The following is a 19,621-nucleotide window of genomic DNA, read 5'->3' as shown; positions in this document are numbered from 1 at the left end:
ATGCCATTTACCCTGACCACCAGTAGGGGCAAGGCTTTGCACAGCTATGCATTTGTTCCCAAGCTCTCGTCAATCTCTGAAATTACTTTGTTTATTTTTCTGTTTATTTATCTCTTTCCCTTACAAAAGAATGTCAACCATGCAAGGGCAGGGATCTGTCTTTACTCCTCCCTCCCTGGACCTACAACATGCCTGGCACATTAAAAGCACTCAAGATTACTTGTCGTATTGGTGAATGAGTAATGATTTCATCTGAGCATCACAGTCCGTTTTAGAGCAAGGGAATGCTCACCTTCGTTTTAGAGAAGAGGCACCTATATCTCTGTGACCCTCAGCTATTAGCCTGAAATCACAGGCAGGTCTGTAGCAGAGTCGTGACTTGAACCCAGGTCTTCTGTCTATGATCTGGGAAGGAGAGTGAACTTCTGCCCAAAACTTAGGTCATACAGGTACTCTTAAAAACAAGGGCCCCATCAAAGATGATCAAATGCCAGCTGCTTTGGGTATAAAGGCCTGATTCAACCCTGAATCCGTTCCCCATACACAGAGATGAAAACTCGTCTACAAGATGAACTTACAGATGCAGCCCAAGACTGCTTCCTGCACAAGCTTCTGCGCCTGTGCACCGGGACCCGTACTCATCCCTCCCTGGCCTTGGCCTCAGGCTGTGCTGGCCTCTGGGTCCCTCATTCCAGGAGGCTCTGGCCTGGCTCTAGACTTTCAGTAATTTTTCTGATGTCCTAATTTCTTGATCACCTGTGCTGACACGATCCTGATTTCCTTCAATATGTCCTTTTTCCACTCCTGGGAAATTTATGTCTGCTTCGGCATATGTCCCCATCTTCCTTTGTGAAAAGAGAGGCAAGGAGCAGGAGTGGGGGAGAGCCCTTTAATATTTTTTAGCGATGTCTTCATGTTCTGTCAATAAATTGCCTCTGCCAGCTTTTAGAGGCCCTATTGGCTCTTGTACTGACCTCTTGTTCCTTCTGCACTTGAAAAATGCCTTATTATTTTTCTTAACCTCTCTCGCAATCTTCTTTTCATTCCTCACCTTTGCTTTCCTTATCATGTTTTTGCACTTTCTTAACTTTGCGCTATAATTTCTCTAGCTGAGTCGCTGTTTGATTTTTTTCATACTTTCTCGCTTTCCTAGTTTTGATTACTTCCCCTACCACTACCACATCCTCTTTAGAGCTATTTGTCTGGCCTATTCTCTACACTTCGTGTATTTGTTGCTAGGTAGCACGTATTTTCTTTGGGCAGTTTCTATTCATTTCTCTCTGATTACACTCTTCCATCGGCGGCTGTTCTTTTCAATCTCTTTGTGCCCTTGGCTTTTCTTGGTAGGAGCTGACTAGTTTATTTGATCTGGGATCTCCTGCATACCCTTCAAAGAGGGTCCTAATGCCTGCTGAGCTTTATATGGGGTGTGTATTCATTTGCTAGGGTTGCCCTAACAAAATACCACAGACTAGTGGTATAAACAACTTATTTTTTCACAGTTCTGGAGTTTGGAAGTCCGAGATCCAGGTGCCATCAGGATTGGTCTCCTTCAAGGTCCCTCTCCTTGGCTTTTGGAAGGTCACCCTGTTGCTGCCTCTCCACATGGACTTTTCTTTATGTGAGCACATTCCTTGTGTCTCTTGTGTCCAAATTTCCTCTTCTTATAAGGACATCAGTTAGATTACATCAGGGCCCACCCTAATGGCCTCATTTTTAACTTAATCATCTCTTTAAAGGCTGTAGCTCCAAACACAGTCGCATTCTGAGATACTGGGAGTTAGGGCTTCAACATGTATATTTAAGGAGACATAACTCAGCCCATAACAGAATAAGCAGTAACTCCTGACATTCGACCACGGGTCAAGAGGAAGCTAGGTGCCTCTGTTGACATGTCACCCAAGTTTTCCCGGGTCAGACTGCCTGTGGGTACAAGTGGAATCGCCTTACAGTAATCTTCTACAGATACTGGCAGGCCCTCAAGCCCTACCAAATACTTTTCTACATAGTTCAGTGAATCTCAGAGAGTGAATCCCACTAACAAGACAGTCAGATGAGAATGGTATCCTCTGGACTCCTCAGCCAATGTCTACCTTCTGGATGTCTCTGACCACTTGGCACTAGTACTGATGCTGGGCACTGCTGCCACTTCTGCTGAGTATTGTCATTGGCTGGCGCCACCTCCTAGGTGCTGCCAGACACCTGCACTGCCATGGCACAGACTGCAGTTCTTAAGATCCCAAAGCCACACCATGAAGGTAGAAGGTAGAAGCCTTTTTACCTTCCATACTATTTTTTGTCCTCAGGTGCCAAGATGGTGATGCCCTATGCCACATGTTTTCTAGATCTTTCAGTGAAGCACCCTGATTTGTGTTAACTTCCAGCTGCCCTTTCTTAGTATTCAGACAGGAGTCCATGCAGCTTGAGACAGGCACACTCAGACACTGTCTGCTTCTCTGCCATTGAGGTGACATACATCTGCCAATTTTATCATCCGTTAGAACGAGTTCTCCCACATGTCTCCTTGGTACCTCCTGCAAGAAGACTTGGGGTGAATGCACCTAGCTATGTCTATCAGCTATGGACTGAATGTTTGTGCATCTACCCCAAATTCATATGCTGAAATCTTAACCCTCGATGTTCATGGTATTAGGAGGTGGGGCCCTTGGGAGGTAATTAAGTCATGAGGATGGAACCCTCATAAATGGGATTAGTGCCCTTATAAAAAAGACATGAGAGCACTTGTTTTTCTCCCTCTAGTCTCCTCTGTGTTAGGATAAATGAGAAGATGGCCATCTGCAAACCAAGAAGCAGGCCCTCACCAGACAATGGATCTGTCAGCACCTTGATTGCTCCGGAACTGCGAGAAATAAGCCACTCAGTCTATGGTACTTTTGTTAGAGCAGCCCAGACTAAGACACTGTTCTATAGTGGTCACAGTTTAGGACCCTCTGCATACATATGGAATTTGGACACGAGTTGAGTCCAGTTCTGACATCTGTAAAATCTCTGTTATCAGTCTTCCACTGAAATAGCATACTGAGTATGCCTCTCTCCCACCATAGGAAGCTGCAGGTAACACAATTATAGTGAATGGAAAATTGAGAATGAAGATGATGGCAGAAATAACTGGGACAATCAAAGTTTATTCAGCCTTACAGGTGCCTGATGCTATGCTATTTTCTGGAATTGCAATGGTAAACATGAATACATATGATTAAAGTGTTTACCCTTATTTTAGGATTTAAATTGTGATGAAGGATAAATTAAGATAAATTTTTATAATATTTTCAGTGTTAAGATAAAGGTTTGTACAATAGCAGCACAGAGAGCCAAAAGTCTATCCTGGACACTTATGGCAGATACCCTGTGTTTCCAGAGTGCTCACATGAGTACATGCACCTTAGTAAATATGCCAGTCATCACCTCCCCATCCACGCCCACTCACACCTTGAAAGGTGACATTCACCTGGGTGTGTTGGCTCATGCCTGTAATCCCAGCACTTTGGGAGGCCAAGATGTGCACATTGCTTGATCCCAGGAGTTCAAGACCAGCCTGAACAACATGATGAAACTCCATCTCTACAAAAAATACAAAACAATTATCCAGGCGTGGCGGCAGGCACCTGTGGTCCCAGCTACCTGGGAGGCTGAGGTGTGAGGATTACCTGAGCCTGGGAAATCGAGGCTGCAGTGAGCCGAGATTGCACCACTGCACTCCAGCCTGGGTGACAGAATGAGACCCTGTCTCAAAAAAAAAAAAAAAAAAAAAAGAAAGGTGACATTATATACAACCTGCACTTAACCCTTCTGGCTCCGGGCACCAATTTACCAATCAGATATCAATGACTTAATCAGAGCCAACTGGGTTCTCTGTCCTGAGAAGTAGAACACTGAGGGATAGAGTCAGGTGTGCCTACAGGATGATAGGCACTTTACCTGAAAGGTCATAGGAAATTGGTCCTGAAGTTGGTGCCAGAGCAAGCCACGAATGCCTATGAGGCAAAGATATGGGATTCCTAGTCCACATGTAACCAGAGAAGAATGGACCTCAGGAAGACGGGGAGTGGACAGAGGCCCAGAGCTTGGAGGATGGAAGTCCTTGTGCCTCTGTCAGGAATTGACACTGGATCATGGTTTCCTGGGTCCAGTCCCCATGGCAACCCACAGCACTTCTTTCCTCTTACTTTCTGGTAAGAGTCTCTGTTGTACTTCCGTAGCAATGTTCCTCATAACTTCAGCTAGTTTAACTGAACTTTCTTTCTCTGCAACCAGAGGCTTCATTGTAATAGTCTTGCGGTTACCCAACTATAGTCTTTAGTACAATTTTTCCTTCTTTACCTTGCTCAGTCTTTATTAACCAGCCTCAGTGTCACCTCCTCTCCGAAGCCTTCCCTGACAGCTCTCTCCCTTATGATCCTTCAGGATTCTGTTCATAATCATTGTATTGCAGTGTCATTTATCTGTTTATAAACATTTCACTCCCAGACCACAAGATCCTCAAAGGCAGAGCTCTGGTACCTACAAGGCATTCAGTAAATGTTTGCAGAATTGCCTTAGTGGCTCTGAGTTGGTTCTGGAAGCAGCCCGCCAGTTGGTACACCATCCTATCTGCTGCTCAACCTTCCAGCCACTTGAGGGGCTCTGAGTTTACACGGACTTCGCTGCCTCACACCTTTACTCTCAGTTCTGTCTTTTCTCAGTCCTCCTGGTGTCCAGGCTTGCTTGCTTGCTGGGTCCCCCTGCTCTGTGCAAACTTGACTACCTTTGGATCAGTGACAATTCCAAGGCGACCCCCCTGGGGCAGGGCACAATCTGTTTCCCAGGGCTCTAGAACTCTTTGCTGAGTTTTGGCTCCTCTTAATGGCTTTGTGTGGTTGCCTGGGGCCCATGCTACCTGTGTGTCTGCTCATGACAGCATCCTCCACCCGATCCAGCCATCTGTTTATTTTGGCTGCATCTCCGTCTTTATGTTCCCTCTTCTGAGAAATAGTGAATGGTAGCTACTCTCTTTAATCAGCCAGAGGCCCTCACTACCTTGTCCGTTGGAGAAAAATTGACTCCAGATCTGCAGCAGCTTTCTTGCATGGGAGAAAACACCAGGGCTCGTTTGCTCAGGAAAAACAACAACAACAACAAAAACCTCTTGCTCTGCTGAGACAATTTTCCTTTATGGATTGCAGGGCCCCCCTAGCAAGCCCACCGGGTTTTCCTGACAACTGCCGCTATATATCCAAGCTGCTGACTCACCCCCTGTCAGCCTGGGGCAGGGGGTGGCGATTGGAGAGTTTCACAGCCTCAGGATGCTTATTTGCTTTACTTTCTGTTCTCGGATAGGGAAGGTTTTGCAACAGGGGTTTCTGCCAGTGCACCTACTGTGCTATCCTCAGTACTGATAGGTGTGTGATCGCCTGGGAGAGCAGGGGCTGAAACACACTGGGGTTCTGACAATTTTGCCCTCACCTTGTGACACCTTTCTGACCTCTGCTTTCAGGAGGGGAGAAAAAAAAGACAGAGAGACAGATTCAAGTTCAGCCTTGAGAATTTCAAGATGGACTGTTTTGCCTCTCTCTCTGAACCCCACCTCTCATGTAGATAGATAGCTCAGGCTTTTTATAGATGCTGTGACCTTCACGTTGATTGGTCTGGAAATAGAGTAAGTACTTCTGGCTAAAATATTGCCCGCTGGCTTCACATGCCCAGGCTGTTTCTGGTCCCTGTGGGGGTCAATGCTGTATGTCTGGCTGAATATTAGTCTGCTCAGGATGGGCCAGTATCTGGAAAGCCTCCTTCTTGCTTGAGATGAAAGAAACAGCACTCTTCTGCCAGGCAATACTTCAGACTCTCTCTTCAGCCTCTGGCTGTGGGGCGGGACATGGACCGAGAAATGAAGACAGCCTCCAGTCAGGGCTGAGAGCCCTGAGTGACAAGCAGGGGAGTGGACAGTGCCTGTCTTGACTTTCTTCCTCTCCATGGCTTGCTTCTTTCTCCATTAGGAGATCTCAGCACATCAAAATATTAGCTAAGAAGATACTTTAATCTGAGAACAAAGTGACACCTATTTAAACTAACATCAATAGAGACAGCTAGAAGGTTTTTGCACCTGACCATAAATGATACCCAAAAGCTGTTCTATGAAAACCTGATTTTGTGATTTGGGGCAGCCTAAAAGTATGTGTAATAAAAGAGAAAGAGCACTTAACCAGAGTCGGGAGCCTCAGTTTCTAATGCTAGACTCATTGCTAACGATGTCACTTCGGGCAAATCAATCTATTTCTCTGGCTTCATTAGTGACCTCAGTGGGAGCAGCTTTAGCAGAAAAACTGACATCGTAATTGCCAGATCCATAGGCTAATTTTCATTCCTCATCCTCCTTGACAACTCCACCGCATTTGGCACTCCTGACTGCTCTTTTCCTTCTTGAGACCATCTCTGCTCTTGGCTTCTGGGACCCAGCCTCTGTGAATTCTTCTCCCCACTCTCTCACAGCCCTTCGCACTCTCTTTCTCTATCCCCCATAATCCCCCAACCCAGCACCGCCTGTCCGTTGCCTGGCGGTGTTTCCCAAAGCTGTCTCTTTGCCCCTCTTCTCCTCACACATCTGTCTCATATGTAATCCTGTCCACTCCCACGGATCCAGCCACCATCACTTTGCCGGTAACTGCCATATCTCTTTTTCAGAACTCTCCCCACCTCTTTCCCGAATGCAGATGGGCCTTTCCAGTGGCCCAGAAGATGCCCCGTCTACATTGCACATTGAGCACTTCAAACTCAGTCTGCCCTTGACCGAGCTCATCGTCTCTGGCATGTGTCCTACCCAGCCCTTAAACCTGAATTCTTGGGGTGGGCCGATTCTGCCATCTATATTTCAGTCAGTTTCAGGAGCTACACTGTCTTTCAAGCTTCACTCTCCCTAACAAGATGTTGCTGCCAAGTCTACCTGAGAGCCGTTCCTCACCTCTTCATGCCACTGGCTGCTGTAGTTCAGGTACTCAGGGGCTGTCACCTGGACCTATGAAACAGTACCAGAAAGAGTTAAGAGTAGGTTTAGCTGATGTAACAGAAAGCTGAACTTGCCGTGGCTTAACCAAATAGAGTCTGATTTTTTCCTCACACAATAAGAAATCCAGATGTAGGAGATCCAGAGCCAATATGGCAGCCCCACAATGCCTCCAGGGACCCCGCATGCCTCCTATCTTTCCAGTCAGCCACTCTTGCCATATGGCTATCCTCAGTATGCTTGTCACCTCATGGTCACAAAATCATTGCGCTTCTTCCAAATCCACATTCCAGGTTAGAAGAAAGGGAAGCGCAAGGGAGAAGAAGCAACTGCCTCCTGAATCTGACCCCTTTCAAAGAGCTCTCCCAGAAGCTCCGCCCAGGGAAATGTCACTTGACATTTCATTGGCCAGAACTGCGTTGTCTGACCTCTCCCTCTGCAAGGAAGGTTGGGAATGGTAGCGGGGATTTTCTTTCTTTTGTTTTCTTTTGCATGCAGCACACATTGCCTCTCTGAATAAAATTGAGGTTCTGTTAGGAAGGAAGAAAATGAGAACTGATACTGAATAAGCAAATAACTGTGTCTGCAACACCCTGGTCTTGGTCCCCCAGCCATCAAACTCTTCCCCTACTTCTCTACCCTCCATGTCCCTAAAAAGGGATTGGACCATACCGTTCCCCTATTCTAACTATCTGTGTTGAATCCTTGTTGGCTACAGAATAAAGAACAAACACCACAGCCCAGAGTCTGAGTCCCATCTTCTTTTCTATGCTCTCCTCTTGCCATCACCCTCTTCCCTGAGAACACACCATAGGTCCCACAGATATCTCCACAGTTTCCTCTGCCCACAGTGCTATGCCTTTCCACACGCTATTCTAGTGCCCTATTGCCTTTCCCATTGGTGGCCATTTATTCAGCCCTCATTGCTGGGGAGGGAAGAGGCATCTATTAACTCGGATTTCTTCCTTAACGCTTAGGAGACAGACCTTCCTCACACTTCTGAGTCCTCCCCATTCCCTGTGGGCTCCACTCCATGGGACAAGGTGCTCAGCTTGAGAAGACAGAGCCCAGCCTTAAGTGAGTCATGCTTCCTAGAGAGTGGGATCACTGAGTTGAAAGAGAACACAAATCCCCAAGCATGGTGTATTCCACTTCTGGCTCTCTCAGAGAAGCCCTGGATCATCCCCATTACTATTATTTCTCAGCTGCTCCCTTGAGTAAAGTGCCCTTCAGTGGGACATCCGTCATCTAGGGCAGCAGCCTGTCCTGACCAGTTCACACCACTTCTGTAATTCGTCCATGCAGTTGCTTCAGGACATTGGCTCAGAATCTTCTCAACAGACTTACAAGTCTTTCTTGTCTCTCTGTGGACAACCTGAGCATAGGGTCCCAGCACTACCCTCATGGAAGTTAGGGTCCCCAGGCCTAAAGCATGGATGTGAATTTTTACCAGAGCTTTGCATTGTGGTATAAGCCTTGCCAGTCATCTAATGAAATCACTGTTGAGTTTTTCACACAGCTAGGGATTCTTGTGTGCAGACAGTGGTGTGCTGATCAGTGTTTAACAACTGGTTCCGGGGACAGGGGTAGCTGTAGAAGAAGAGCTCTGGCTTCCAGAGTTTGCCAATTTCTGTGGTGTAAATACTCCCACCATAGCTAAATTCAAGCTACCAACGCGATACAACTGGAAATGCAGTAGGAAAGAGTGAGGCATGACTGGCTCTCTGGGCCAGTTTGACCTGGCTCCAGCACAATAGCAGGAGACCCCAAGAGGGGAAAAGGATGTGGATTCAAGTCTAAGCACCAAAGCCATACCCAGAACTCTGTGACCACCTCCTTAGCAACATCTTCTCTAAACCTACCTCCATCCTTCAAATGGATCCTTCTTTTCCCTGCGATTACACAACTCTGTGATGATTCTTCTCCCACAGCAGTGTTTTAAAAAATCTTCTTTTGGGCGAACGAGTTCACTTTTCCTCAGTATATATGCCATCAATCATTGATGCCACAAACAGGCAGTGAAAGCCTTTCATGAGCAATGCCCTATTGAATCCTTGTCTCACTGAGGAAGCCGCCACACCTTGGGTCACCACTAGGAGTCACTCTTTAGCACCAGGAATAGACAGACTCAATAGCGCTTAGCACATAGTAGGGCTAAATGCCCATGTGTCGAATGCATGGAGGAACTACCACATGTGGGTTAGATGCCCCCTCTTGGGGGTCCCATAAACCTTTGTAGCATCATGTGGTAGGGTGTCTTGTGAGTAGGTATAATGTGCCCTATCTCTAGGTCATTCACCTTAGTATTTGGAAACCTAGCACAGTGCCCAACACGAAGGAGCTACACAGTAGACATCTGCAGAATGAGTGATGGAGGAGAATATGCAGTACTTTAAAATATTCCCTAAGGAGGTTTAGTTTCATTTCTTTTTTTCGCTTTCTTCTTCTGTTACTATTACTATTTTCCCACAAAATTCCTGCTTTCAACATGATGATACCCAAAGAAAAAGAGAGAGAGAAGAGAATTCAATTAATTGCAGCTTCCAGCTGGTTATTATTATTATTTAAATTTTGGCTTTATCTTTCTGGGCAACTGAAGCCTATGATTTAAGCTATCTCTAGCTGAGCAAGGGGCTGTGCCCACCCAACCACTCGTATTTCCAAAATGCACTTTGCTGTGTCAATACACATTACTTGCCACATTGCCATGAGTCTGAGAAGTTTGATCTCTGCTCTTAGATTGTTGTCATGTGTCAAATCATACAGCCCAGGGGGGATGACTACATTGCACAGGAAAAGCAGACATCGAGCCGTGGTCAGACCGCCTCAAAGATAAACACTGCTGTGTGGACCAGAAGAAGAAAGGTCGAAAAACAATCTGAAGCCTCAGACACTGTAAGGCTTTTTTCCTTTCATTTTCTTGCCACTCTGAGGCTTCCATTTTATCAGCATGTGCAAATATACATTTTTCTTCCAACTGAGCTTCCAACAGCTTGTCCCACAATATGGGACCAGCTTGAGTAGGTGGCCCTGTCATTGGTTAAATGGGGTGGTATCTACGATACCCTCAACTGGAAGCTGAGTCTACAAGCCCCCACCCACTGTCCCCTGCAAAATGAAAGCTCAGAAAAAATATAAAAATATAACTACACTCAGGGAAGAAAAGTCCACTTCAGGGAATATGAGCTACCCAAGCAGGAAGGCTGAAATCACTGTTTGCTGCTGCTGCTGGTGGGTTTTCTATTTTTTGAAGTCGGCTAAAAACAAACAAACAAATGAGTACTAGTTGTTCTCATTAAAAAAGGAAAGGGCAGAAGTCAATCTCCCTGTTTAAAGACGCCCACACACTTGAAATAGTTTCCTAGACAGGCAGATAGAATTTAACTGGGCGTAGCTTAGCACACTCGCAGAGCATTTTTACACCTCCCAAATCCTCAATGGCTGATCCCATGGTATGACAGCAGCATGCCACATTCATCACACCAGACAAGGATTAGGGAGTAAAATTTGTCATGTATGTAAATTATAATCACAGTGGATGGTTGTATGTGCTCATTTAGGCATTTTAACAGTGTGTGATGCTATCCTCTCCGCAGGACTAATAAGAATTTGCCATAATGAGGTCAGTCAGTCAGGCATTATCAGGGGATTTAATTGGGACATGGGTCTCTGCTGAAGTGAAAATTAATAACTTTTGTCAATGTTCTGGTGAAATGTTCTGTCTTATTAAACTATGAGGGTCAATTAGAAAGCATTATGTAATAAAGTCCCCAGCAGCAGAACTCAAATTGAGTTATACCACAGTCATTATTCCAGGGCGAATGCATTTGAAAATGGAAAACCAGAGTGCCATATGGAGGATTTGGGTCAGATTTACAAGCATTGCATGTTAAGGCTTCCACAAGAAGGAAACAATTAAACGTAATACCGAAATAAATCAGCGCGCCGAGTGGGCTGTGCAGGCCCAGGAGCCTGGGGCGGGCCGTGGCCCTGGAGTTGTGACACTGCAAAATGGCAGTGTCAGGAGCCTTCCATGGGCTGCATCAGGCAGCGCCAGCCTGCAAATTGCTCAGAGTGCTTAAAATCTGGGGCACACCTGGAAGGCTCGGGCCTGCACACTGACTCATATAAATAACTCTTTATTGTGTAGCTATTAAGACAAGAGATTGCTTTTATTAAAGTGCAAGTTATTGTGGCACAGCAAATTAAAGAATTTTAAAGCATACTAAACAGCCACTGCTATTCCCCATTCGGTCATGTTTTATGGTTCTTTAAATGGGCAGTACATTGTTAGGGAGATATAAAGCCTGTGCCAAGACTAGGATCTGACACAACGGTTCAGGCACTTTTTCTGGCCAGGAAGGATTGGGAGGGGTGGAGCAGTGCTGGTGAGGACATTGTCCTGGGCCTGGATGTGTGTGTAGAGGTGGGTGTGTGGTGGGGGGTTGGATATCCCCTCTCCTCTGGAAGACTGGGGAGGTGGCTCTTGTCTGCTCCATTCTGGTAAAGAAGGTTACCTTCAAACTGAGAAGAGTTTTAGAGATAGTCTTCAGACAAGGTAGTTAGAAGATGGAAGAAAGGGAGGAAGGAAGAGAGGGAGGGAAGGAGACGTATGCACAGAGGATCTGTGGTGTCCCATTACTAAAGAATCACAGCTTCCTCCAACTTCCTTATCTTGACCAACCCCATTTTCTCTGAACCTTCTCTTCTCTAGTGAAGTGAGCTTGGGTCTGATTATTTCCCCATTTACCCCCAATGTTGATTATGTTTCTAATTAAAAATACATTGCAGCAATGCCCCTTCTTGGCTCCACGTCATCCTGGGACCTAGCCCGTCCCCTCCCTCTCACCTCCATGACTGCCTCTCCAACCTGAGCCCCGTCACCTCCCACGAGGCCCGACAGTTGCAGTTTTCGCTTTAGCCCCCTCCTACCCATTCTCTTCACAACAGTAATCTTTAAAAAACACAGATCTGACCATGTCAGTCCCCTACTGAAAAATCCTTTAACGCCTTCCAGTTGCACATAGGATAAAACTCAAATGCTTTCGATGGTCCACAGAGCCCCTCCCTGAAGTGTCAGGGCTCACCTGGAGGCATGCTTCCCTCTCACATAATTCCCCCAAGTTCTAGAACATATGAAGCTCTTGTTCTACCCAGGGGTTTTGCCCAGGCAGTTCTCTGAGACTGGAATCCTCTTCCTCCTGACCATGTGTAGCTGGTGCCTCTCAAGCTTAGATATTCATTCTCTGGGATGCCTTTCCCGACCATTCTACCTAAAATAGATCCATCCAGAGCTCTGTATCCTCACCCCACGGGTGTTTCTACAATAGTACTTACAGTTTCTAATTTAAAAACAAACCAGACAACAATAGCAAAAACAAAAAACTTTTTAGTGGCCTACTCCCTTTTTTCTCTGACATCTTCCATGGTCTGAAATTCTGTGATGTACCTGTTTTGTTTTCTACTGAATCTAGTAATGGAGGCAAATAGCAGATGTTCATTATGTGTTCAGTGAGTGAACAATTCATTGAATTAGGAGGTTGCCTTAGAAAAGAATCTGAAGCTTATCCAACTCAACTTCTTCACTTTACTGAAAAAGTGTTTCTGAGAATAGTGAGATAACATGTACAAGGAAGGCCATTAGGAGAGGTGGGGGCTAGGGCCTGGTTTTACCTTCAAAACATTACTTTCTGGCAGGGCACACAGTGGCTCATGCCTATAATCTGAGCACTTTGGGAGGCCGAAGCAGGCAGATCACCTGAGGTCAGGAGTTTGAGACCAGCCTGGCCAAAATGGTGAAACTCCATCTCTACTATTAATTAAAATATCGAAAACAACAAAAACAACAACAACAGCAACAACAACAAAAACTAGCCGGGCGTGGTGGTGCATGCCTATGATCCCAGTTACTCAGGAGGCTAAGGCAGGACAATCTCTTGAAGCCGGGAGGCAGAGGTTACAGTGAGCCAAGGTTGCTCTACTGCACTCTAGCCTGGGCGATAGAGAGAGACTCCGTCTCAAAAAAAAAAAGTTAGTTCTTACTTCCTTTGCCCAATCACCTAGTCCTATTTAACCACACCTTGGCTTTTCCTCTACTGGAATAAACACTACTGTAATGGACTGAATGTTTCTGCCCTTGAAATTCATATGCTGACATTCTAACCCCCAACATAATGGCATTAGGAGGTGGGGCCTTCGGGAGGTGATTAGGTCTGAGCAGGGAGCCCTCGTGAGTAGGATTAATGTCCTCAGAAAAGGGAGCCCATGAGTTCACTCACCCCCTTTCTGCCATGTGAGGACACACTGAGAAGTCAGCAGTCTGCAAGTGGAAGAGGGCCCTCACCAGAACTCGGCCATGCCGACATTCCCCTCTCAGACCTGCAGCCTCCAAAACTGTGAGAAATATGTTTCTGTGGTATAAACCAAAGATTATATCTTTGGTATTTTGTTACAGCAGCCTGAACTGAGACAAGCACCCTAAATCCTACAGTGAAAGCATGTTTAAAATAAATGCAAAGACTAAAGCTGCACTATCAAGAAAAGAAGAGACGATTGATTTCTGGTATATTCATAAATGGAATACAATGGAATGAGAATGAATGAACCAAACCTAGAGGCATAAAAACTGTCAAATCACAAACACATAACGTTGGCTAAAAACAGCAAGTCCCAAAAGAATACATACCTGGTGATGGCATTTATATGGAGTTTAAAAGATAAGTAGGACTAAATGATATATGGTTAGTGGATATGTGGTCAAACTGTGATACAAAATAGGAATAAAGAATATCGTTTTAAAAAATAAAAGCACCGTTCAGATAGTGGTTCCTTGCCATGTATTCAGGTGATGGGAAGGGAAGAGCCCAGCGTGAGGAAGAGACCCTGGGATGGAGTGGAGGGTGACAGTATTATTTATCGTTAATTGGGTGGAAGTTTCATGGCTCTCCATTTACTTCTCATGCTCCATAGTTTGTAAGTTTATATTTAGAAAATAATTGATAAGTTGAAAAAAAAACTAAAACCAACATGATTTCACCTTTGCCCAAATATACCCCATCTCGGGAAGAAGAGCTTTTTCCCCCTTCTTCAGGGAGGCCTCAAAGAGCTTCATCCCAGCTGCCCATTCACTTTTCCTATTTCTGCTGAGGGAAGACCAATACTTATTTTCATCTTCAGGTCTACCAAATGAGAAACTGAGGCATAGTACGAGGTGAGTCTCTGGAACCCAGAACAACTCTCAAGGGGCGAATGCTCCTTTATATCTCAGTGGATTCGCTCATGACATTTACATATAATGACTACCTGCAGAAAAGGCCTAATGAAATAGTGTCCGTTTCTAAGGCAGGCGACCGTGTCAAAAGCTCGATCATCTTTGCGCCCAGGCTTTTGTTCTCTGACTGTGCTGGGGACAACCACATAAGCCACGTATCCTGATACTACTCTGCATGTGTTCATTTCTGAGTCTCTTATGAGACTCTGTCACATACATGACCTCATTTGATTCTCCCCATGATACAGTGTGGAAGACACACAGCAGATATTTTACTTCTCATTTCAAGAATGCTATTTCCTATATATTTTGATGCCTTTCTTCCAGCTGTCAACACCCATTTAATGCTGACAGAATAGAATCACTGCAGCCCGTTCCTGAGCCAGGTCAACACTGTACAAAAAACAGTATTTGGAAGATGACTTTGGGGGCATTGGGCAGGGCCCCCAAGCAAAAATAACCTCCTTACTGGTCCTTCCACTATTAGCAAACTATTCTTTGCTATCTTCAAGGCCTTTTCACCTTTTACAATCGCCTATTAAAATGCAAATACTCCTGAGAGTATCCGCATTAAAAAAACAAAAACAAAACAAAACAAAAAACCCTGAATGATCTTCATTAACTGAAAGTGGGTGGGAGATGGAAGCTGGCACCAGGGCAGGAGTGGGCACCAGTGAAGGGAAGGGGAATGAATGAAGAAGGAAGAGGAGACAAGGAAGCCCAAAGGCAAATCATGCCAACATCACCGTTTGGTACAGGGCAACCTTGCCCTATTTTTCTGCCCAACCTCATTTACTACACGCTCTCACCTGACTTGAGCCCCTAGATTTGCTACTGGCACAAGATGGCCTGAGATGGCCAGTTGATATCCCTCTGATGGTTTGCCACATGCTGATGTTCCCATCCTTGAGCAATTCTGCTCTGTTAGTGGAGGGAGTTCCCACTATAAGGGTTTCTGGATCATTTGTGTTGCTAGTCTCCCTGGGCCACACTTCTGTTTCGGGAGAGAGTTTTTGCATTGGGCTCCTTCTGACACGTCAGGCTGAAAAGTGAATTTGAGCCAAGAGTTCTGTTGTTTCATTTCAGTTATTTATGAGAAGCTGGTATTTTCTGCTCACAAAGACAATATGAAATTTCAAAACCTAAACATTATCAAGCTATTAGGATACTGGTGAGAAAATAGAAATTGCAAAGTATTTCTCAAACAGTCTGAATAATTTTCCTTCGCTATTTTTTCCCCAGGAGTAATAACAAATAGAAATACAACTTGTCTTTTGGAATCTTTTTTTGCTAAAAAGTGTGAAGCAATTCCAGAGATATTCTGAGCAGAGGGACCCCATCAGCATGCAGTCCTATAGGAAAATGCAATCTGTCTGCACCTTCTTCCCAAGGGGGCCAGTGAATGAATGAACGAAAGAATAAATGAATGAACAAACCATTCAGCTACACACACTTAATTTTACAGAGCAAATGCCTACTAGTCATGCATTACTATCCTAGCTTGAGGCCCAATTATTTCTTTATCTAAATAATGTGGTGTTTTCCTTGATCATAAATGTAACGTGCTCATTATAAAATGCTTAGAAGATACAGAAAAGTATAAAGAAGAAAATAAAAGTCATCCATAATCCTACCCCACAGAAAAGTCTTATTAATATTGAGGTTTATATCATACACGTGTTCTTCTGAGCTCATAAACATTACATGGCTGAGATCTTGCTGTATATACGACTGGTATCTGTATTAGACAGAATTCTAAGATGATCCCGGAATCCACATGGCTTTATGTAATCCTTTCCCCCTTGAATGTGGGCAGGTGGGACCTGTGACTATTATGGGCCATCACTCTCATGATTTGGTTATGTTCCATGGCACGACTTTAAGGGTGGGAGATGATCCTGGGTTGGTCTGGCCTCTTCAGGTGAGTCTTGACAGAGATTGGGCTTTTCCTGGAGACAGATACGAAGCATGAGAGGGACTTGAAACAAGGGAGAGTCTCCTTTGGTGACTGTGAAGATAGAGAGCCCAACATGGCAAAGCATGCTAGAAGCCTCCAGGACCTGAGAGCAACCCCTAGTTGACACCCAGCAAGGAAAATAGGGACCTTGGGCCTGCAACCACAGGAACTCAATTCTACCAAAAATATGAATGAGCTTGAAAGAAGACCCCAGCTCTAGATGAGAACACAGCCTGGCCAACACCTTCATTTTGGACTTAGGAGACCCTGGGCAGAAAACTCAAACAAGACTGCTGGGGTTTTGGACCTACAGAACCGTGAGACAGTAAATGGGTGTTGCTGTAAGTGGCTAAACTTACAATAATTTGTTATGCAGCAATAGAAAATAATATGATGTTCTATTTTTTCAATTCACATTACAACTTGAACTTTGTCTCCTATTAATGTTAACTAAAAATTTAATGTCTATGTCTAATGTTATGTATTTGGATTATAATCAATGTAATGAGTCTGAATGGGCATTTAAATGTAGCCATTATTTGTGTTAGGGATTTGTTATTTGGAAGTTGTGTTGTTTTGTTATTTGTGTTTGTTTTGACTCCTGTGGTCACATGAGAGAAAGATGAAACATCTTTCTCAACAACTGCTGTGCTATAACCCCTGAGAGAGAGAGAAAATGTACTTCTGAAAGGTTATTTTGCTCATTTAAAGGAGATTAGGGTACTTTGTGAGAGGGCTTTGTGTTTCAAAAACAGAGGCCCTTGACACCTGTAGACTACATCGTCCAAGGAAGAGGATGAATGATGTGGGCTGCAGACATTTAACAGATGGGCTCCTCCCTGGCTAAATGACTCCCCAAGAATGAGAAAAGAAATAAGACTTGAACTGTGACCTATGGTGGAGATATGGCCCTATCTGAGCCCGATGCTCTGGGTGACCTCAGATGGGCACTGCTACGTGGCTTTCTATGTGGCTGACACCACACACTATGGCTAGAGAAGTTCTGCCAACCCAGCTGGGGTGGAGGAATTCAGAGTTCTTCTCACCACCCTTGGCTAGTATCGACTTCTATCAGATTTCATCTCACTTTAGAAAATATAGAAATGTGGCATTTCATACAGTCCTGGGATGTGGAACGTTCCTACCTGTTTCATAAGTAGTACTATGATATATAATTCTACAGAAATATGTCACCCTTTTTATCATTATTTTAATAGATTTCTAGCAATAGGTCAAAAGATATACACATTTTAAGATTCTTTATATAAATGATAAAATCAGCAGATTCCTAGACCTGTAAGCAAAAGTATATATAAGACGCTAGATTCATCATAAAGTCTCCCTTTGGCCTCTGCCCCCAAACCATCCCAACATACCAATTCCTAAACATCCAAGGCCCGTGGGAGCACATCCAGGCGCTGGCTGGGCACTCATCAAGGAAGCCAGCAGTGTGCAGGCTACACTGCATAACCGCGGGGACAGGCAGGGCCTGGATACATACACACCAGCTCCACCACCCACGGGCTGGGTGCTCTTGTGTAGTTACTTCCTGGGGCTCCCATACAAAGTATCACAGGCTAGGTGGCTTCAACAACAAACATACATTGTCTCATGGTTCTGGAAGCTAAAAGGTCACTATCAGGCTGTTGGCAGGGTTGGCTGTTTCTGAGGACTGTGAGGGAAGGACCTCATCTAGGCCTCCCTCCTAGCAATCGCTGGCAATCCTTGGCTTACAGATGGCTGTCCTTCCTCTTCTCCCTGAGTCTTCACATGGTCTTCCCTATGTGTCCAAATCTCCCTGGTTTTTCTACCAGTCATATTGGATCAGGACCCATCCTAATGACTCCTTCCTAACTTGATCATCCACAAGGACCCTTTTTCCAAATAACGTCACATTCACAGGTGGGGAAGGTTAGGATTTCAACACATTTCTTGGGGTCAGGGACACAATTCAATCTATAATACCTTGGCAAGTCTCCTATACTCTCTAATGCACTGTTTCCAGATCACGTCAACAGGGATGACACTGCCTTCCCCACTGCGAGGATTCAATTTAGATGACAAGTGAAAAGATAGGTCAATGATAGGTAGAGCATTGACCCAGTGTCTGGCCCATGGTTGTTGTTCAATAAACATTGGCTAAGTTATCAATGAAAATTCTTGCTATAAGTATCTCATGACACACACATGGGATACACAGAAACCCATGCTCAACTGGGCAGGAATGTGTGTTTATGTGGCCCCCCAGTGTCCCTAGAGAAGATTCTCTCTTACTTTTCAAGTGTCTTTGGCCTTTTCCTCTTCCAGCCTCTACAAGCAGGTTGTTTGCCCAGACAAAGACCTCTCTCCCACAAAGCCCACTTTGGAGATTGGCGCCCGCCTTCTGCTGCTAGTTAAGTTGTTTGAAAAGTGCTGACACTTCTCTTCATCCACAGTGCCAGGACTCTGTGCCAAAGCTGCCCACACAAGCAAGCCTCGCCCTGCATGCCAGGTTTTCAGAAAGTGGACCTGACACCAACCAAGCATAGGAAGAGAGGCCCTTGTGATACAGACCCCCGACACACTCACACACACACACATACCAGCCAGAGACCAGAGACCCCAATCAGTACTTTTAAAAGGAATAAAAATTGCTCAATCTCTTTGATGATGTTCAAAGAGTCTTTTTTAATATATGAGAAAGCACATTCTAAATTCTTAACACATCTGGTGTTACCCGCTCTTTTCCCCCTCTAAACCCTCTTAATTCCATAATTTAGAAGGTCTTAAGATACCGAAGGATCTCACTGAGGCATAATTGGGTATCTTGTGCGCTCCAAGTTGCATCTGATGCCCCACCTCACCCCAGAAACTTTTCCACTGAGTTGGAGAGAAAAGATTTGGGGGTTGGGGGAGCAAGGACAGTGCCCTGGCTGCTCAAGTGGCCTTTGACAGGAGAACTGAGCTGCCTGCAGGAAAATGTTTGCTATTCATTTTGCCCTGACACTCCAGGAGAGGAGCACAATTTCTTTTGTGATTGGGGGTAATGTAATCTACAGGAAAATCAATGTGGGCTGACAGGAGAATTGCCCAGCTGATCTGCAGACCAGAGACACTGAATCACAGCAGCTGAAGGCAGCATGGCAGTGAGGCTGTTCCCGCAGCCTCCGGGAAAAAGTGGTCTTGGAAAGCTCACACCCTGGGGTGCTCCTAACCCCAAAGGAGCCCGTGGATCCAGCTGCCCAAGCCACCAAGAGTTAAGTGGCAAAGTGCTCAGTTGTGGGGACAGTGCTGGGGGTACACAGGGCCATAACATCCTCTGCTGGGTTACTGAGAACAGAGAGATACACACAGAAGAAAGAAGACAGACAGAGGACCTAAGACTGTAAGATACAGACAGAAAGAGACAGGGAGG

General features: G+C 45.1%; 1 non-coding gene across 1 annotated transcript in view; it reads right to left on the bottom strand.

Annotated features, from left to right (window-relative positions):
- The window catches only part of LINC03041 (long intergenic non-protein coding RNA 3041), an 80,522-nt gene extending 61,938 nt beyond the window's left edge, over positions 1-18,584 (bottom strand). Inside the window, exon 1 of the transcript XR_008509621.1 lies at positions 18,502-18,584. This is a non-coding gene — a transcript (long intergenic non-protein coding RNA 3041). The remainder of the gene's footprint in view (positions 1-18,501) is intronic.
- Between the last annotated feature and the right edge of the window lie 1,037 nt (positions 18,585-19,621).

Source organism: Pongo abelii, chromosome 13 (assembly GCF_028885655.2).
Source record: "Pongo abelii isolate AG06213 chromosome 13, NHGRI_mPonAbe1-v2.0_pri, whole genome shotgun sequence".
In the NCBI taxonomy this organism is placed as follows: Eukaryota; Metazoa; Chordata; class Mammalia; order Primates; family Hominidae; genus Pongo; species Pongo abelii.
This window is presented reverse-complemented; position numbering and strand designations above follow the sequence as displayed.